Here is a 17,959-nt window from a genome sequence, read left to right as displayed (position 1 = left end):
TCGACACCAGCCCAGAAACCGACCCTCGAGCTGGTAGAGATCAGGAAAAAACACAATCTTACTGTTGTTGTAGGCCTCACTTAAGAGATGACTGGCACCGCAGATAGAAAAAAAACTGTGATAATCAGAAGGAAGGGGGGGGGGGAGGGGAGGAAGAGTGAGGAGCTGCAGATAGCACAAACAAAAAGAGGGGTGGGAGGGGGGACCCGTATAGGAGAGACCCCAAAGTGCCCAAAAGCGATCTCTCCAAAAAGAGATCTAGGCAGGGGAATATCCCCCGGAGGGATCCTGAAAGTCTCCCCTGACAGAACCCACCCAGCTCTTCGCCAAGGGAAATAAATAGGCTTGCAGACCCTATCATGAAGGAGGACCACAGATTTGTTATCTAACAGCTGAAAACTAATACATGTCCTGGACTTAGACTTTTTAGTTCCTAAACATAATTGTTTATATTATTATATTATAGGGTGTGTGAAATTCGATTCATACTTTCATTGTGCTAATATGGACCTTAATTTCTAGGGAGTGTGAAGATTTCTCTATCAAACCAATTAATTCCTTGAAGGGTCACAATGCCTAGAATATGCATGTACAGCAAATACAGAGCACATATGGTGTTTAACCCCCTCTGCTGCCAAAGTGTAACTCCACCTCTGACCGCATCACTGGGGCATCATTAGCCAGCCCAAGAGTCAATTCTGCATATGCTGCATGTCGTTCCTAGCCACGGTTGCCTGGCAGGGACCCAAGTAAAACGGCAAACTGTGGTAAAACTGACAAGTGAGAGAAAAAAAAATATCTTACACAGGCATCAATATAAAAGCAAGTTTAATAGGGCATATATTGCCATACTTCATGTCCATTAAACCAAAGGTCCAGAAATATGCAGCAGACTATCTCACATTACATCTGTCACATACACTACTTCTTGTAAAACGTAAAAAAAAAAAAAAAAAAAAAAAGGCTCACCAAATTAGGTAAGCTGACTATTCAGCCAAAGGAAACGGCGCACAAGGCAACCCCCTCAATAGAAATATTTAATAGACTCACTTCTAAACTTACAAGCGCAACCTGTTGCACACCTGTAGTAGATTTATTCTCATGGCAACAGGCGTGGAAAACATAGTACGACCACTTAAATGCAGACACCAAGCCTCCTTTAGAGGTAAAATTGTGGATGCAGACAATTTGCAGCATGTTACCTCGGAAGCCATATCACAGGCATTTAGTACCATGACAAAACCGTTATTTTGTCTTTCCAGGGGCTATTCTCCACAGTTCAGTAATCCGCCTAAACTTTGCTTTATACTTTTTCCTCATTCAATACTTTTAATTGCCGAACACCAACCACCCCCCTGGCTCATTGAGTACAAAGAAAATCACAAGAACTAAATGCTCTCTCCGTGTGGCCGTTGTTTGTATAACTGAACAACACGTGGTAGAAAAAACAGCAGCCATCTTGTCGCACGAAAGCAGGCCTGGTCGTCGAGTGTCTGTAACTCTGAAGCGGACACCGGTAAAACTATGTGAATGCCTGCTTCTGTGCGCGGCAAGCCAGGAGTGCGCTGTTCGTACAAACCTGACGAACAAACGCTACCACTGAGCCAGGGGAACAGTTCACCCTTTTTGTGTTTTGGAACTCCTGAACATGACAGACCACTACCTCTCGTGAGCGATCGGTCAAAACTTCACCCCGGAGGCGATTCAGCTGGGTTTGTGGGATCTGAGCGCTATTTGGACAGCTTGGCCGCTTGGATCCAGGCTATCCGGATACGTATAGACTATGGGGTTCCATTATGTTAAATATATATTTTGGGGTGTTTTCTGCAAATTGTCATTTTTGCTTAGTCATGGTGACATGGCATTTGGAAAATGTTGTGGGTTTGTTTATGGGAGTGTCAGGGGCGTGTTTTCTGTCTCCTTGTACTGTACATAAGCAGGCCATTGTGCCTGGATTAAACAGATTAGTTTTACCCTTCATGAAGTTTAGGCTCATGTTTGGGGACTTGGGAGTTATAATAACTACTGCACTTGGGACTTGGGAGATTCTGCACGGATATACTTAGCTGGAGTATAAGGGATCCGTTACCAGTACATTTTACCAGGATCTGTATAGCCTCCCTAAGCCTACCTGTCCCGAGAAGACTATAATAGACTATTTACGGACAAATTTGCCCCACTATATTCCTGCTGAAATGGCAAGCTTACTAGACGCCCCCTTTACTAAAGAGGAACTGGAACGTGATTGTGTCCTCACCTGTGGGGAAGAGCCCAGGACCGGATGACTTGACTATCCGATACTACTAGACTTGAAATGCACTTCCTATACTCCCTTAACTTTTTACTCCCATCTGACCATACCCTATATTTGAGCATTTTATTTGCCTCTAAAATGTTGGCTCTCGGTCTCAAACCCCTTCTGCCTGGACTGGTCCGCTCTGATCAGGCAGGTTTTGTCCCAGGCAGGGTAAGCACGGGACAACACCACTAAAATTCTAAACATTATGCATGGGGCATTATCAGCCAAAAGCCAGCCAACCAACCATCAACCCATAGATGCCGAGAAGGCATTTGACAGAGTGGACTGATCCTATCTATTTAATACTATAGAGGCCCTGAAGCTTTGGACGAGAATTAGGCACTGGATTCACAATCTTTATGTAGAGCCATCTGTGACAGTCCGAATAAATGGCCAACACTCACCTCACCCCATTTACAGTAGGCAATGATACACGGCAGGGGTGCCCCTTGTCGCCATTACTCTTTGTATTGATTATGGAACCTTTACTGCAAGCCACATGAAGACATCCACAGATCAGAGGCTTTAGTTACTCAAGGAGGAGGCAGAGGTCTCCGCATTCGCTGACACTACATCTTGTTAACATTGACAGACACCACTCAATCATTGCCACACATATCTGCTGAGCTGGAGAGATTTAGTGGCATGTCTAATTTTAAAATAAATGTGTCCAAGTGTGAGACTTTGGGACTGAGCGTCTCTCCGACACTACCACATAATACAATCCTTTGGATTTTGATGGGTCTGTCAGGGATCAAATATTAAGGAGTACACCTAACTCCCACATTATCAGGTTTATACAAAGCTAATTACCTGGGAAATAGAATTTACCTGATATTTTTGCTTTTTGGGCACAGTCAATATTAATGATGACACTGCCTAAACCATTCCTCCTATATCAGACTTTACCAATCTCCATTTCAAAATCCTTCTTTTAACAAATGTAAAGAATCATTAACTAACTTGTGTGGAATAAGCACCCCTGCATTGCCTACAATTTGGGTGGGGACTGGGTCTACCTCATGTCTTTCATTATTATCTGGACTAGTCGAGACCAGGGAAATCCTGGTTTGCCTTAGAACAAAGCTTCTCCTTACCCATGATTTAATAGGTGTAAAGAAATACCAGTGTTGCATTGTATAGCAATTTTCAGCATTAGAGAGTCATGCAGGACAAGCTACAATTACTAATTAGCCCTTATCCATGTTCAGCCAATCTATATATAATATAGGCTAACCTGTAACTGCACTTTGCTAGTATGTGTCCCAGAAGGTAAATGGATGATACATGCAACTCTACTATTCAGCACTGGTACTTCACACTACAGCCCCTACCAAGACTGGACATTGGGTGCTTTGGGGGGGACCTTGTGGTCTGCATCTCCAGCAGGTGCAGACCATGTGTATTGCTCATTGTAGTGGATGAGAGTGTTTATGTGGTAACTCTGATCCTTACCAACCACTGGCATGAGAGACAACACTACAGGTGGTCTGCACCCGCGGTGAACCAGGGATTACCGTTCTCCCCTACCAAGTTAGGCAAAAGTGTTGGAGTATATACTTAAAAAAAATTTTTTTCCCTTGCAGCCCACACTTACCCCTTCACATTACTGCCCCTATTCCCCCTACATTACAAACCCTATTCTCCCTATACTAAAGCCCTTATCTCCCTCTACATTACAGCCACTATCCTATTCCTCTATACTACAGCGGCTACAACCCTACACAACCCTATAGCTATTATCCCCCCACATTACAGCCCCTACCCCATTACACCACAGCCCATATCTCCCTCTTCAATAGAGCCCTTAGGGGGGCGGAGCTCGACCGCCGACGAAGATGGCCACGGATTAGAAGAGCTCCGTGGCGGAAGACACACAACAGCCAACAACAGAGGCAACAAAGCTCGCAACCGACCACCACAACCCTGATCCACACTAGATCACACTGGGATGGGTGGAGGGAGGAAATCTAAATCCGGAGCGGCCGTGGCTCCGATATTCAAAACCAGGCCGGACAAAGAGGCGCCACGTGCAATCAGCCAGCAGGCCTCAGATTCCGAATCGGATACTAGCACGACCAGCCACAAGATGGAATCTTCACCGCTCACCAAAAAAGACCTAAAAGACCGACTAACAGAGCGGCGGAGCTAACTAAACATCTAGCCCCACTCAAAGAAGGACTAACAGACCTCTCTAAACGCACACACGCGCTGGAAGACAAAATGGACAAGGTAACTGCCACCACCTCCACCCACGAGGCCTCCCTAAAAGAACTACAGGAGCAAATAGCATACGTACAAGGCATACAAGAGGATCTAAATAACAGATCCAGACGAAATAATATTACCATAAGGGGGCTGCCGGAATCCTCAACACCGGAGGCACTCACCACCATGCACCACAAAGCTTTTAGCAGCCTGCTACCTGACGCCCCACCGTCAGATCTCCTCCTCGACAGGGCACACAGGGCCCTCCACCCTCCCTCCACGAATCCCACGCAGCCTCGAGATATCATTATCCGATGCCATTACTTCCATGTAAAGGAAGCGATTATGCGCGCAACAAGAGAGACCCCGCTACAAATTGAAGGATACCCGGTCCAACTATATCACGACCTAGCACCCACCACCCTACGCAAACGCAGGGAGCTGAAGCCGTTGACTCAGGCCTTACAAGCACGGAGGATACGCTACTCCTGGGGCCACCCCTTTAAATTGATGGCGAGACATGAAAACCGCACACACGCTGTACAGACCATCAGAAGCCCAAGACCTCGCCGCACAAATAGGCCTCCATGACCTAAGTCAGGAACTGAACGCAGCCCTACAGCATCCTGTGCCCCAGCGCCGAACATGGGACCAGCAGCCCCAGAGAGACCTCAACAGAGGACAGTGCTCCTCACAATCCCACGCCTAAACCGAGGACCCATGCTGTCACCACACTCCGACCTCCCTCACAGCATAACTGAATGGCTGCCCGCTCCGGGAACCGCACCAGATTCGGACCACAGAATAACAACGCCCACAGAACCAGAGGACATACTAAACAACATGCCCGGACCAGGAGCCGTGGGGAAAGCCGACCGCCGGACAAATTACAGGCCTCAACGAGAACTGTAAGACAGTCACTCACCTTCTACCTACCCCTCTACCATTACGGGACACACAGCACCCTCAACGCCCTCCCCGGCGGGTCATGGCGTGGCCCCGGCGACCTCCCGGAACAATGAGGCCCCCCTAAATGTCTCTCCGACCCACTGCAACTATAAACCCCTCCAGCACAGGATATAGCCAAGCTCTCCCACACCACACCCGACCGAGTCCTGATACAAGCCTCGGTACACCGCAAAGCCTCCCCCGACTACACCCAGCGAGGGGCCAGCGCCCCGGCCGACTACAAGTAACCCCGGTAACCGTCCACCCATCTAAAGAACCCTATTGACTCTGGGACTACCGTAAGACAAAAACATGGGGATACCCTACATTTAACGATTGAAGCCAGGGTGTGGGGTGGGGCGGGCAGTTCGGGGCCCTGGCGGCCTTCCCCCCCTCCCCCTTCCACGGAACGAGGGGGGGGGGGGGGGAGTCGGGCCGCGACGGTCCCAAATTCGGGAGGGATGATGTACTCTGAAAGTTGCAAAGTATTTGACCCCTGGTGAGATACCCGTGACGGGCCTCCCCGGCCTCCAGCTACACGGCTTGGCCCCCCACCACTCCTTGATCACCCCCCACACGAGACAAGGTACCTAGATGCACACTCTGCCCACCGGGAAGGCCCAAGGCTTGGGGCTCCATGGGGGGCGAGGAGACTGGGAATGTTAGGGCTGGGATACGGGAAAGGAGACCGGTGGCCCAGGTCCCGGCCACGGGGCATACGAGGATACTGCTTGGCACTCACCCTCACACAGTACCCCCACAAGGTAATAGCAACTCCCTATGTGTCCGACAATGCCCCCCAACGGGGCCGGACCCCTCGGGGCCCGGTCCCTGCACCATACTGAAACACCCCCGCCAATATGCCCATTAGCATACAATTCTGAATAACCTACTGACGAGATGGAGTGTGGTGTGATATGGTCACTCATGTATATAGTTACAACAGGACCCTCGGGCTCACCCCCCCTCTCAGCTGACTCTGGGAGGTGGGATTAAGAACCCGGGAAACCCTGACCCCCAAACGTTACCTCCCAAGTTCAACCTAACCTGGTTCTGTATTAAGAAAAGTTGCCCAAATGAAACAAAATACCTGCCTGCCACCTGCTCATAAGTGGACGACCACTTCCCCACACACGACCTGAGTCTTGACGCTGGTCCCTGACCACTAAGGCTCGAGAGACCACCGGCAACAAAGTCCACCCTTGCTGGCACTAGACATAAGCCCAGCATGCACACACCCCACCCCGCCTCACCCTACCCACTACACACCTTTGCTGCCCTCTGGGGACCGCCCGGGCTCTAGGGCCCCTCCTCTAGGCCCCCTTACACCCTCTTCACACACCACGGAATATGCCACTCCAACTATATTGTATCTCCATTAATGCAAAGGGCCTCAACAACCCCAAAACACGCCACTCCCTACTACGCTGGGCCCACAGCCAAAAAGCAGACATTATCATGATCCAAGAAACTCACTTCACACCCCATAAACATTTCCCACTCAAGAACAAACACTACAACCGCTCCTTCCTAGCTAACTCACCAGTCACAAAATCCAAAGGGGTGGCCATCATACTCATATCATCCTGCCCACTAACTTATGTGCAAGCCTTTCCGGACAAACGGGGGAGATACCCAACGATCACGGGCAAAATTGGTCCCACAACCATTTCCTCCCTATACGCCACTACGATCCCAGACTCATCGTTCTGGCCAACATTCTCAGCCCACCTAGCAACACACAACGCAACATTCACTATCAAAGGTGGTGACTGTAACGCCACTCACCAACCAATACTAGACTGCACCACCAAGCCTCAATGCGAACCACGACCCTCCCTAAACGACACACTCTTCTCCCACTTCCTGAGTACACACGACCTCCTAGACATCTAGAGGGCCCAACACCCCTCTTCTACCCTCGACTACACATTCTATTCTCACCCCCACAATACCTACTCTCGCATCGACTACTTCCTAATCTCCCCAAACTTAACATCGCGAATCACACACACCTCCATAGGCCACATCACCTAGTCGGACCATGCTGACATCTCCCTAACCCTCTCAATCCCCAACATGACACACCCATGGACATGGAAACTCAATCCACAACTCCTCCATGACAAGCCGGTAACCATGTCCCTCACAAAAGACATCAAAGAATATTTTACCCTGAACGACCCGTCTGTATCCTCCCCAATCACTCTGTGGGTAGCCCACAAACCTGTTATAAGAGGCAAATTGATAGCTATAGCAACAGCACGCAAAAAGCAACACAACAGACAATTAATGGAAACCATAACCGAAATAGGCAGTCTTGATACCCTACACAAACAAAACCCGACCCCCTCACACCTTGAACAGCTCACAACAGCCAGGTCACTACTCAAGAGCCTTTCTCTAACAGCCACGGCCAAAGCACTCACATGGACCAAACAAAAATACTACGAGAAAGGTAACAAGGCATACTCCATGTTAGCAAAGCGTCTCAAAAACCTAACTGAAAAAAAACTAATCTCCAAAATTCGCACCTCAGACGGGACAATGAGCGACATTCCACACACGATCAGTGAAACTTTACAACAATACTTCACATCCCTATACAACCACACTCCAGACCCCCCCATTGACCTAATCCGAACCCAAACCAAAAACTTACTCAGGAAACTCTCCCTCCCCTCTCTCACTGACGAAGCCAGAGCACTAATTTCAGCTGCAATCTCCCCAGAGGAACTACTGGCAGCAATAAAGACCTTGAAACCCAATAAAAGCCCTGGCCCTGATGGCCTAACGGCCATCTACTACAAATCCTTTGAAGACATACTCACCCCCAGGCTATGCAAAGTCTTCAACACAATGCTCAAAGGCGACCCACTACCTCCCGATATGACTCAAGCTAACATCACCCTCCTGCCAAAACCAGGAAAATCCCGCGAAGAACCAGGCCACTACCGCCCCATTTCCCTCCTGAACATGGACTTAAAAATTCTGACCAAAGTAATGACGACTAGACTAAACCCCCTCCTAACGAAACGCATCAACCCAGACCAGGTAGGCTTTATCCCACAAAGACAGGCACAAGACAACACACGTAGAACCATAGACTTAATATGGTACGCCAACCATAAACGCCTCCCAACAACAATACTCTCCCTAGATGCCGAGAAGGCATTTGACCGCCTCCTCTGGCCCTACCTCTTCGCAGTGCTCCGCAAATTTGAATTCCCACCTGAACTTATTCAATTTCTACAAGCAATGTACCATACACCAACCGCACAATTACTAATCCCCAACATCAGCCCTCCCTCCTTCCCTATACTAAACGTCACCCGCCAAGGATGCCCCCTCTCCACCCTCTTATTTGCCATATCCCTCGAACTCCTTCTGGAGACCATACGAAATAACTCACAAATCGAAGGACTCCACGTCAGAGACGAAACGTTCTCCGTCGCTGCATATGCGGTCGACATCCTACTAACCCTAACCAACCCCACCCCATCCTTAACCACCCTCCTGTCAACCCTACAAGACTACTCAACAATCTCGGGATACCAACTAAATGCCACAAAAAACACCCTGAAACGTAAATTCCCCTTCCGTATCTTCCCAACGACAATCACATACCTAGGCATCCAAATTACCAACGATACCACCACCCTTTACACTGCCAACTACCCCCCTCTCTTACGTAAAGCATTCCTAGACCTCGAACGCTGGAAACCCATGACCATCTCCTGGCTCGGAAGAATAGCCTCGGTTAAAATTAATCTCCTACCTAAATTCCTCTATGCCTTCCAAGCATTACCCATCCCCTGCAAAAAATCCGACCACAAACTCTTGCAAACAGTAATAGACCGATTCATCTAGAATGGAAGGAGACCCCGAGTCCGCAGATCCACCCTATACGAACCCAAGCCCTCCGGAGGGCTAGGCCTCCCCAACCTCGCACACTACCTATATGCAGCTCACCTAACACAAATCCAACACACACAAACGGTGGGTAGACTTAGAACACCTCATCTTTGGCAGGGACCACCCCTCTCAATACATGTGGCTCCCAAAACAGCACAGACCATTACCACCTCCCACTTCCCCAACAATCACCCACTCCCTGGACCTCTGGGATCGCCTTAGTGACAAATTCGACCTATCCACTGGCCTATCGCCCCTTACCCCAATCCTCTGCAACAATATATTCCCACCAGGCCTCACACCACAACACTACGCTCACTTTGAAGACAGAGACATAGTTAGACTAGGACACCTCTACCCCAACAGCAAGCTCCTACAATACACAGACATCCCCAACTCCGACTCCCTAACCACCTACGACTATTTTCCACTTCCAGCTTCGCAGCAACGGACACGGTACGCATGGCAGCCACATCGACCCTGACTGGGTTTGAGAGGGACACCCTTCACTCACCATCTAGAAAGAGCCAAATATCAAACCTATATGCAACGCTAACCACACATCACACTCAGGTAGCCCTACCGTACATCACAGCGTGGGAAGGAGACCTGGGGCCCCCTGAAGACCCCACCGATTGAGCAGACATCTGGGCTTCCATCAAATCTATCTCAATCTGTGTTACCCATAAAGAGCAAGCCTACAAAATGCTCTTTAGATGGTATCTCACCCCCCTGAAACAAATTGCCTCTGCTGGAAACTGTGTGGCGAAGCTGGCACATTTCTCCACTGCTGGTGGACCTGTCCCAAACTCACTCCCCTGTGGAAAACAATAACAACACTCCTAACCAGAATACTTAACAAACCAGTCCCTTTGGACCCGTGGGCCCTCCTACTCTCTAAACCCATCGACACTTTCACCCGCAACGAAAACAAACTCATTGCTAGAATAGAAAAAAAAAAAAAAAAAGAGGATAATAGGCGCTCACTATAGTGAATTGTGAACAGGCAGCAGTATACAGAACAAGGATTCCCAGAACCTTGTGAGTAAATAGAGAGAACAGAAAGGGGGCGTATACCGCGCCTAATAAATATATAAATACAAAATGTACCGTATATACTCGAGTATAAGCCGACCCGAATATAAGCCGAGGCCCCTAATTTTATCCCAAAAAACTGGGAAAACTTATTGACTCGAGTATAAGACTAGGGTGGGAAATGCAGCAGCTACTGGTAAATTTCTAAATAAAATTAGATCCTAAAAAAAATATATTAATTGAATATTTATTTACAGTGTGTGTATAATGAATGCAGTGTGTGCGTATGTGTGTGTGTATGAGTGCAGCGTGTGTGTATGAGTGCAGTGTGTGTGTGTATGAGTGCAGTGTGTGTGTGCATGAATGCAGTGTGTGAATGCAGTGTGTGCAGGGCCGGTGCAAGGATATTTGCCGCCGTAGGCAAAAAAAAAATTGTGCCACCCCCTCCCCCCCCCATATGTCCTGACTTCCCCTCCTCCTCCCTCAGTGGTCCTTACCTCCCCACCCCCGTGTTCCTTCACTCCCCCCCCCCCCAGTGGTCCTGACTCACCCCTCCCCTAGTGGTCCTTACCCTCCCCTCCCCTAGTGGTCCTTACTTCCCCCTCCCCTCCCATAGTGGTCCTTATCCCACCCCCTCCTTCTCATAGTGGTCCTTATCCCCCTTCTCCCTCCCATAGTGTTCCTTATCCCCCCCCCATCCCTCCCATAGTGGTCCATATACCCCCCCCTCCCTCCCATAATGGTCCTTATACCTCCCCTCCCTCCCATAGTGGTCCTTATCCCACCCCCTCCCTCCCATAGTGGTCCTTATACCCCCCCTCCCTCCCATAGTGGTCCTTATACCCCCCCTCCCTCCCATAGTGGTCCTTATACCCCCCTCCCTCCCATAGTGGTCCTTATACCCCCCCTCCCTCCCATAGTGGTCCTTATACCCCCCCTCCCTCCCATAGTGGTCCTTATACCCCCCTCCCTCCCATAGTGGTCCTTATCCCCCCCTCCCTCCCATAGTGGTCCTTATCCCCCCCCTCCCTCCCATAGTGGTCCTTACCCCCCCCCCCTCCCTCCCATAGTGGTCCTTATACCCCCCCTCCCTCCCATAGCGGTCCTTATACCCCCCTCCCTCCCATAGTGGTCCTTAACCCACCCCCTCCCTCCCATAGTGGTCCTTATACCCCCCCTCCCATAGTGGTCCTTATACCCCTTTTTTTTATTATTAATTTTTTTTTATTATTTTAGTTCTTATTTTATTTATATATTTTTTTTCGTCCCCCCTCCCTGCTTGATATATGGCAGGGAGGGGGGCTCTCCTTCCCTGGTGGTCCAGTGTCATTGGCAGTTCAGTGAGGGGGAGAGGGGGGCTGGTCGAGCTGTACTTACCTTTCCTGCAGCTCCTGTCAGCTCTCTCCTCCTCCGCGCGGTCTGTGCAGCTCCCTCTGTCAGCTCCCAGTGTAAGTCTCGCGAGAGCCGCGGCTCTCGCGAGACTTACACTGGGAGCTGACCGAGGTGCTGAACGGACGGCGCGGAGGAGGAGAGAGCTGACAGGAGCTGCAGGAAAGGTAAGTACAGCTCTGCCAGCCCCCCTCTCCCCCCAGTCTGTATTATGGCAATGGAAATTGCCATAATACAGACTCTGACTCGAGTATAAGCCGAGTTGGGGTTTTTCAGCCCAAAAAATGGGCTGAAAAACTCGGCTTATACTCGAGTATATACGGTACATTCATATATCTTCAAGTGTTTCCAATAAATCAAACCTCGGAATAAAAGTTCTGGACACCTCTACCCCAACAGTACAGAACTATCTATATGCACACTTGGATAAGGCTCACCTATAGTGCACTTTAATTAAATACACTTTTGACACTGTTTATTTTTTAGTGCACTTTAACTAATATGTATGAACTATATTCATTTAGTATGATCATGTGCATTATAGTTATATTATTCTTTATGCCTTATTATAAGTGAATGAAAATTATTTCATGTCCATTGATATTATCTATATAGATTTTTTCCTATCTGTACAATTTTATAACACCAGATATTGTTACTTCTACAAACATCACCATCATTTATTGTATGATATTTAGTGATTGCATCTATTTATTTATTTTCATGCCCATAACGAATATGGCCGCCATGCCGTTATTACAAGTATGAAGAAGTAATACACGCCCATTTCTCCTCCTCCGTTGGAGTTGTTATAATACCCAAAAGGAGCACATGGAACGCAACGCACGCTGTTTCTGAAGCGGTGTGTGCGTTCCATAGCAGCGCAATATTATCATGCAAACTACTACGCGATGCCGAGTCATTTCCGGTATGACGCGCGTATCGCTTCTTTACCGGTATGACGCGTGCGTTCCAACTGGAACAAGGAAACAGGAAGAGACACATCAGGAAGCAATTTCATCAATTTAGAAGCATATATAAAACTGACTCAAAGAAGACTATACCACACTTCTGAAGAAGCCTTATTAGGCGAAACGCGTTAAGTGGGACATTCTTTTATACCTTTATGGTTTTTTTATTCTGTTTGCTTATATTAAAGTATACTTTTAATAGATACTTTTTATATTGATTTTCTTTGCTGCTTCCTGCATATCCTTGGTGGGGATTATACCACCCAAGCTGTTCATACTAGAGCAAGTTTTATGCTCTACAAATTGTAAGTACATTACTATCTTCAATTTATTTCACCATAAGTACTTACTTCACCATTGGCTGGTATTTCTTTTTACATATACTATGCATACTGCACTTTGGAAATACCTGTGTCAACCATAACTACATATCCTAAGACGGGGATCGTACCGCCAAAGCGCATCACAGCTGAGCTCTGTTATAGCTCTTTTAAATGTGAGTGGATTGTGTGGAGTTACTATTACCAATTCACGATATTAGCTTACTGTATTGCACTATTATTTTTATAATTTTTTATTCGGAGGTTTGATTTATTGGAAACACTCGAAGATATATGTATTTACATTTTGTATTTATATAATTATTAGGCGCGGTATACGCCCCCTTTCTGTTCTCATTGCTAGAATAGCCTTAGCCACACGCAGAGCAATAGCAGAAGCTTGGTCCACACCACGCGTACCCACTCAACCTGAAATACACACTAAAATAACTGACAGCATAGACATGGACAAGTTAACAGCACAAATACATGACACCCCAAAATCATTCCATAAAGTATGTGACCCACGGCTAGAAGGAAACATTGCCCTTCCGTGGTGACCCACAACAACCCCATAAACCCACACCACCATCACCAACCCAGAACAAACTACAACCATGACGCTCACCCACCTAACCCCCCAACCAAATTCACCCTACAAGGGGCACTGGGGGGTACCCGAGAGGGCAGCATCACCCTCCCTTCCCACGATATTCCCTCCCCCCCTGCTCCATACCTCACCCACCTCACCCACCCTCCCGTCCCCCCAATCATTGAAACGAATCCAGACGCTAGGCTCTGCCGACCCAGCCCTACCCAACAAACCCACCTAAGGCAGCAGCCTCCACACCAGCCAACCCCCCACCAAACGAGCCCCACTAATACCCCTGGCACAGCAGACCCACAAACTATACCCGTACTTCCAGCCAAAGAAGCCAGCAAACCGGACCACTACCCAACCTAGGGCATAGTATTCCAACCAAAACCCATTCGTTAAAAGAAACGAAAGCAGACAACACAAACAACTATGCCGACCCCATGGCCCCCAGCAAATAGCGGTCCTCAATAGAAGGATAGAAAAATGACACCTATGATTAATGCGCCAGACTCATCTGCAAATAATCCAATGTCATATCCTATTGTTGTTATCCATGTAACCAACCTTTTTTTTCTGTAAAATTGCCCAAATGAAAAATGAAAATAAAGAATCTTTAAAAAAAAAAAAAAAAAATTAAATAAATAGAGCCCTTAATCTTCACTACACTACAGCCCCTATCCCCCAACAAATAGGCAGACTACAGCCCTTATCCAACCATAAAACACACAAAATCCTTATCTCCCTCCTAACACACTACAGTCTCTGTCCCCCACAACATATGTTACAGCAACTATCCCCAGTTCCTATCCTGTAATACACAAATATGGGGTAAACATAGCATAATATATCAGCCTTCATAAACTGATACATACATACATAAAATATATATATATCAGGGCTCGACAAATCCCGGGTGCCAGGTCGCCATGGCAACGTAAAAAATTTGCCGCGGGAGCAGTACTCTGCCTGCGGCTGCTCTCTTCTCTCTCGCGCTGTGTAATGATGTCGAGAGCCGGGATATGACATCATTCCGGCCCCATTACAGAGTGCGAGGGAGCAGAGAGGAGCTACAGGCAGAGTACGCCTGTGTGTGTGTGTGTGAACGCCTGTTGTCAGCGTAAGAGTGTGTGTGAGCCTGTCAAGAGACTGTGTGCGTGTGCGAGTGAGTCTGTCAAGAGTGTGTGTTTGAGTCTGTCAAGAGTGTGTGTTTGAGTCTGTCAAGAGTTTGTCCGTGCAAGCCTGTTGTCAGCGTGGAGTGTATGTGAGCCTGTCAGTGTGTGTGTGTGTGTGTGTTTAGGTACCTGCCCCTCCCGTTTTTACTCACCCTTTTTCCCCATTTTCTCACGCCGTGCTAATTTCCCCATGGCTGAGATTATCATTCTTTATGATCTCTGCTAAGCCAATGCGTTCCCTTAGGAAAGCATTGGGAGGATTTTGTGCATGCGCAGCAAATGTACCAATCCGCATCTCCTCATAGAGATGCATTAAATTAATGAATCTCTACAAGGAACATTTAGCACCTCCATGCAGAGCTTGGAGATACTGAACCTGGGTGCTGCACGTGGTGCAGCAGTGACCCAGGACTCTCTAGTGACTGAGTGACTGTTACTAAGCAGCAATGTAAATTTCACAGAAAAGGCAGTGTTTACACTAAAAATGCATGCCGGGACAGGCTATAGACACCAAAACAACTACATGAAACTGTAGTGGTTCTGATGACTATAGTGTCCCTTTAAGAATTGCATTTTCTCAATTAACCCATTTTAACGGTGGAATCTGGCCACCTACCTTCCCCAAACCTTCACCACGGGTCAAGGAACACATTATGGGCAAGAAAAATAAAAAAACAAGATCGGACAAAACTCCCCTAAGCCATGATATCGGAGAACTCCTGCGGAACTCACAGAAGGCCGCATGGGAGAAAATGGCGCTAGGAGAAGACGGATACTGCGACTCCTCGGGAGATTTTTATCCAGATCAGCCAGCGATCAGCCAGCCTACAGGGCACAAGACCAAAGCATCTCCGGCGGGAGAACCGGTCACAGCAATCCTGCAGTAATACCAGCAATACAAATGCAAATATTTTTCTCAGTATAAACTAAGATTACTCTGCAATACCAGCACCGGCCAGTAGGGGTCACTGTGTATGTTGAGAGGCAGGGATAGGAAGCTACAGCATATACCTGCCTCTCTCTACTCACTGATCTGCGGGGGAGCAGCTACACAGCACAGAGAGTCCAGACAGCAGCTCCCGGGCTGCAGAGACAGCCTACAGCTCAGGTAAGTGAGGGATGGGGGGAAAGGCTGCAGGGGGACATAGGGACACAGACACTAGGGGACACTAGGAGACGTGGTGACAATGAGACACTAGGGGACACTGTGAGACATGGGGACGCTGAGACACATGGGGACACGGAGACACTAGGGACACACAGTGTCCCCATGTCTCCCAGCCAGTGTACCTAGTGTCTCAGTGTCTCCTTGGCTCGCAGTGTCCCCTACTCTCCCAGTGTTTGTGTCCCCCTGTCTCTCAGTGTCCCCAAATGTCTGTATCCCCATGTCTCCCTATGTCTCTCAGCCAGTGTCCCTAGTGTCTCAGTGTCCCCATGTCTCCCAGTGTTTGTGTACTCATGTCTGTGTCCCTTGTATCCCCAAATGTCTGTGTCCCCATCCACAAGTGCTCCCATGTCTCCCAGTGTCCCAAAGTGTCCGTGTCCCCATGCCTCCCAGCCAGTGTCCCTAGTGTCTGTGTCCTCTAGTCTCCCAGTGTCTCTAGTGTCTTAGTTTCACCAAATGTCTGTGTCCCCATGTCTCCTAGTGTCTGTGCCCCTAGTGTCTGTGACCCCATTTCTCCCAGTGTCCCCAAATGTCTCAGTGTCCCCATGTCTCCCAGTGTCCCCATTTCTCCCAGTGTCCCCATTTCTCCCAGTGTCCCCATGTATCTCAGTGTCCCCATGTCTCTCAGTGTCCCCATGTCTCTCAGTGTCCCCTAGTATTCTAGTGACACAGTACACACTGATACATGGGGATACTGGGAGAAATGGGGACACAGACACTGGGAGACTAGGGGACTGGGGGACATAGGGACACTGACACTGGGATATATAGAGACACTGATGCCAGACTGGCCTTCCAATTCTTTGGACAGACATGCCCCCTTTTGGGGCATGGTCGCCCTTTTGGCAGTTCTGGTCACGTGATTCGCGTCAGTGGCCCACGCTTTTACCCCGCCCATTGACTTCCTGCTTCACTGGACACTGCTGTTAGGGGGTATGGATTTACTTGAAAGATGAAAGCATACAGTAGAGAGAGATTAGCGTAGAGTAGGTTTTCTTATAGCTGCATCCTTTTCCCTCCAACACCAACTCCATCAGATACATGACGCTTGAGAGGTATGACTGTTTTAGTGTTTTTGGTCGATAAGATTCTGTAATTAAGCCCCTCATAATTGTCAGCACCAGGCCCACTGGGCTCTCAATCAGGCCCTGCTTAAGGGGTTAAACGTTTTTAACTCCTGTTCTTTAAATTGAGCATTAATGACATTCATGAGGCTTCTGTGGGGGTCTAGAAACCTATTCACAGAGCAGGAAATAAGAGATTCTAAATTAACAGTATTTACAATAAAATTAAGTGTAAACATTAGATGACTCTTTACAGGAAGTGTTTAGGAAACCTGTGCAAGTCACATTCAGGGAGGTGCATTAACAAAGCGATTTAACTCCTAAATGGCAGAGAATTGAGCAGGAAGAGTGCAGGAGAATGATCTATAGACCACAACTGCTTCATGAATCTAAAGTTATTTTGGTGACTATGTTGTCCCTTAAATATATTTTTCCAGAGAAATGCATGGATAGGTCTTTATAAAAGAACCACTTCAGACAGCAAAAAAGCCATGTGAGTACAATCTTTTTTGAAGAAAAAGAAACAAAAAATATTTATATTATATACACACACATATATATATATATATATATATATATATACACACACACACACACATACATTCATATATACACACACATACACTTATTAATAAATATACGCACAATTCCCTTTAACAAAACTTTAATTATAGCTAGATATTACACACATAGCAGAATTATGTTTGTATGCATTATATTAAAATTCATTATTGTTTCAGGGTATAAAATGTATCCAAACAATACAAATGATTTCTCATTTACAGTATAAGCATGACATGATCTGTGTATTCTTACAGTAATAGTCTGTATGGCATTTTTACATGTGATCTACTAGTAAGAGATGCTGACACACC

At 47.6% G+C, this 17,959-nt stretch overlaps 1 protein-coding gene across 38 annotated transcripts in view; it reads right to left on the bottom strand.

The window, feature by feature from the left end:
* CLASP2 (cytoplasmic linker associated protein 2) overlaps positions 1–17,959 on the bottom strand; it is a 266,936-nt gene that overhangs the window by 138,552 nt on the left and 110,425 nt on the right. The gene's annotated exons all lie outside the window — the stretch shown is intronic.

This window comes from Pelobates fuscus, chromosome 4 (assembly GCF_036172605.1).
Source record: "Pelobates fuscus isolate aPelFus1 chromosome 4, aPelFus1.pri, whole genome shotgun sequence".
NCBI classification, from domain to species: domain Eukaryota; kingdom Metazoa; phylum Chordata; class Amphibia; order Anura; family Pelobatidae; genus Pelobates; species Pelobates fuscus.
Note: the sequence above shows the minus strand (reverse complement) of the source record. Positions and strands in the feature narration are given on the sequence as shown.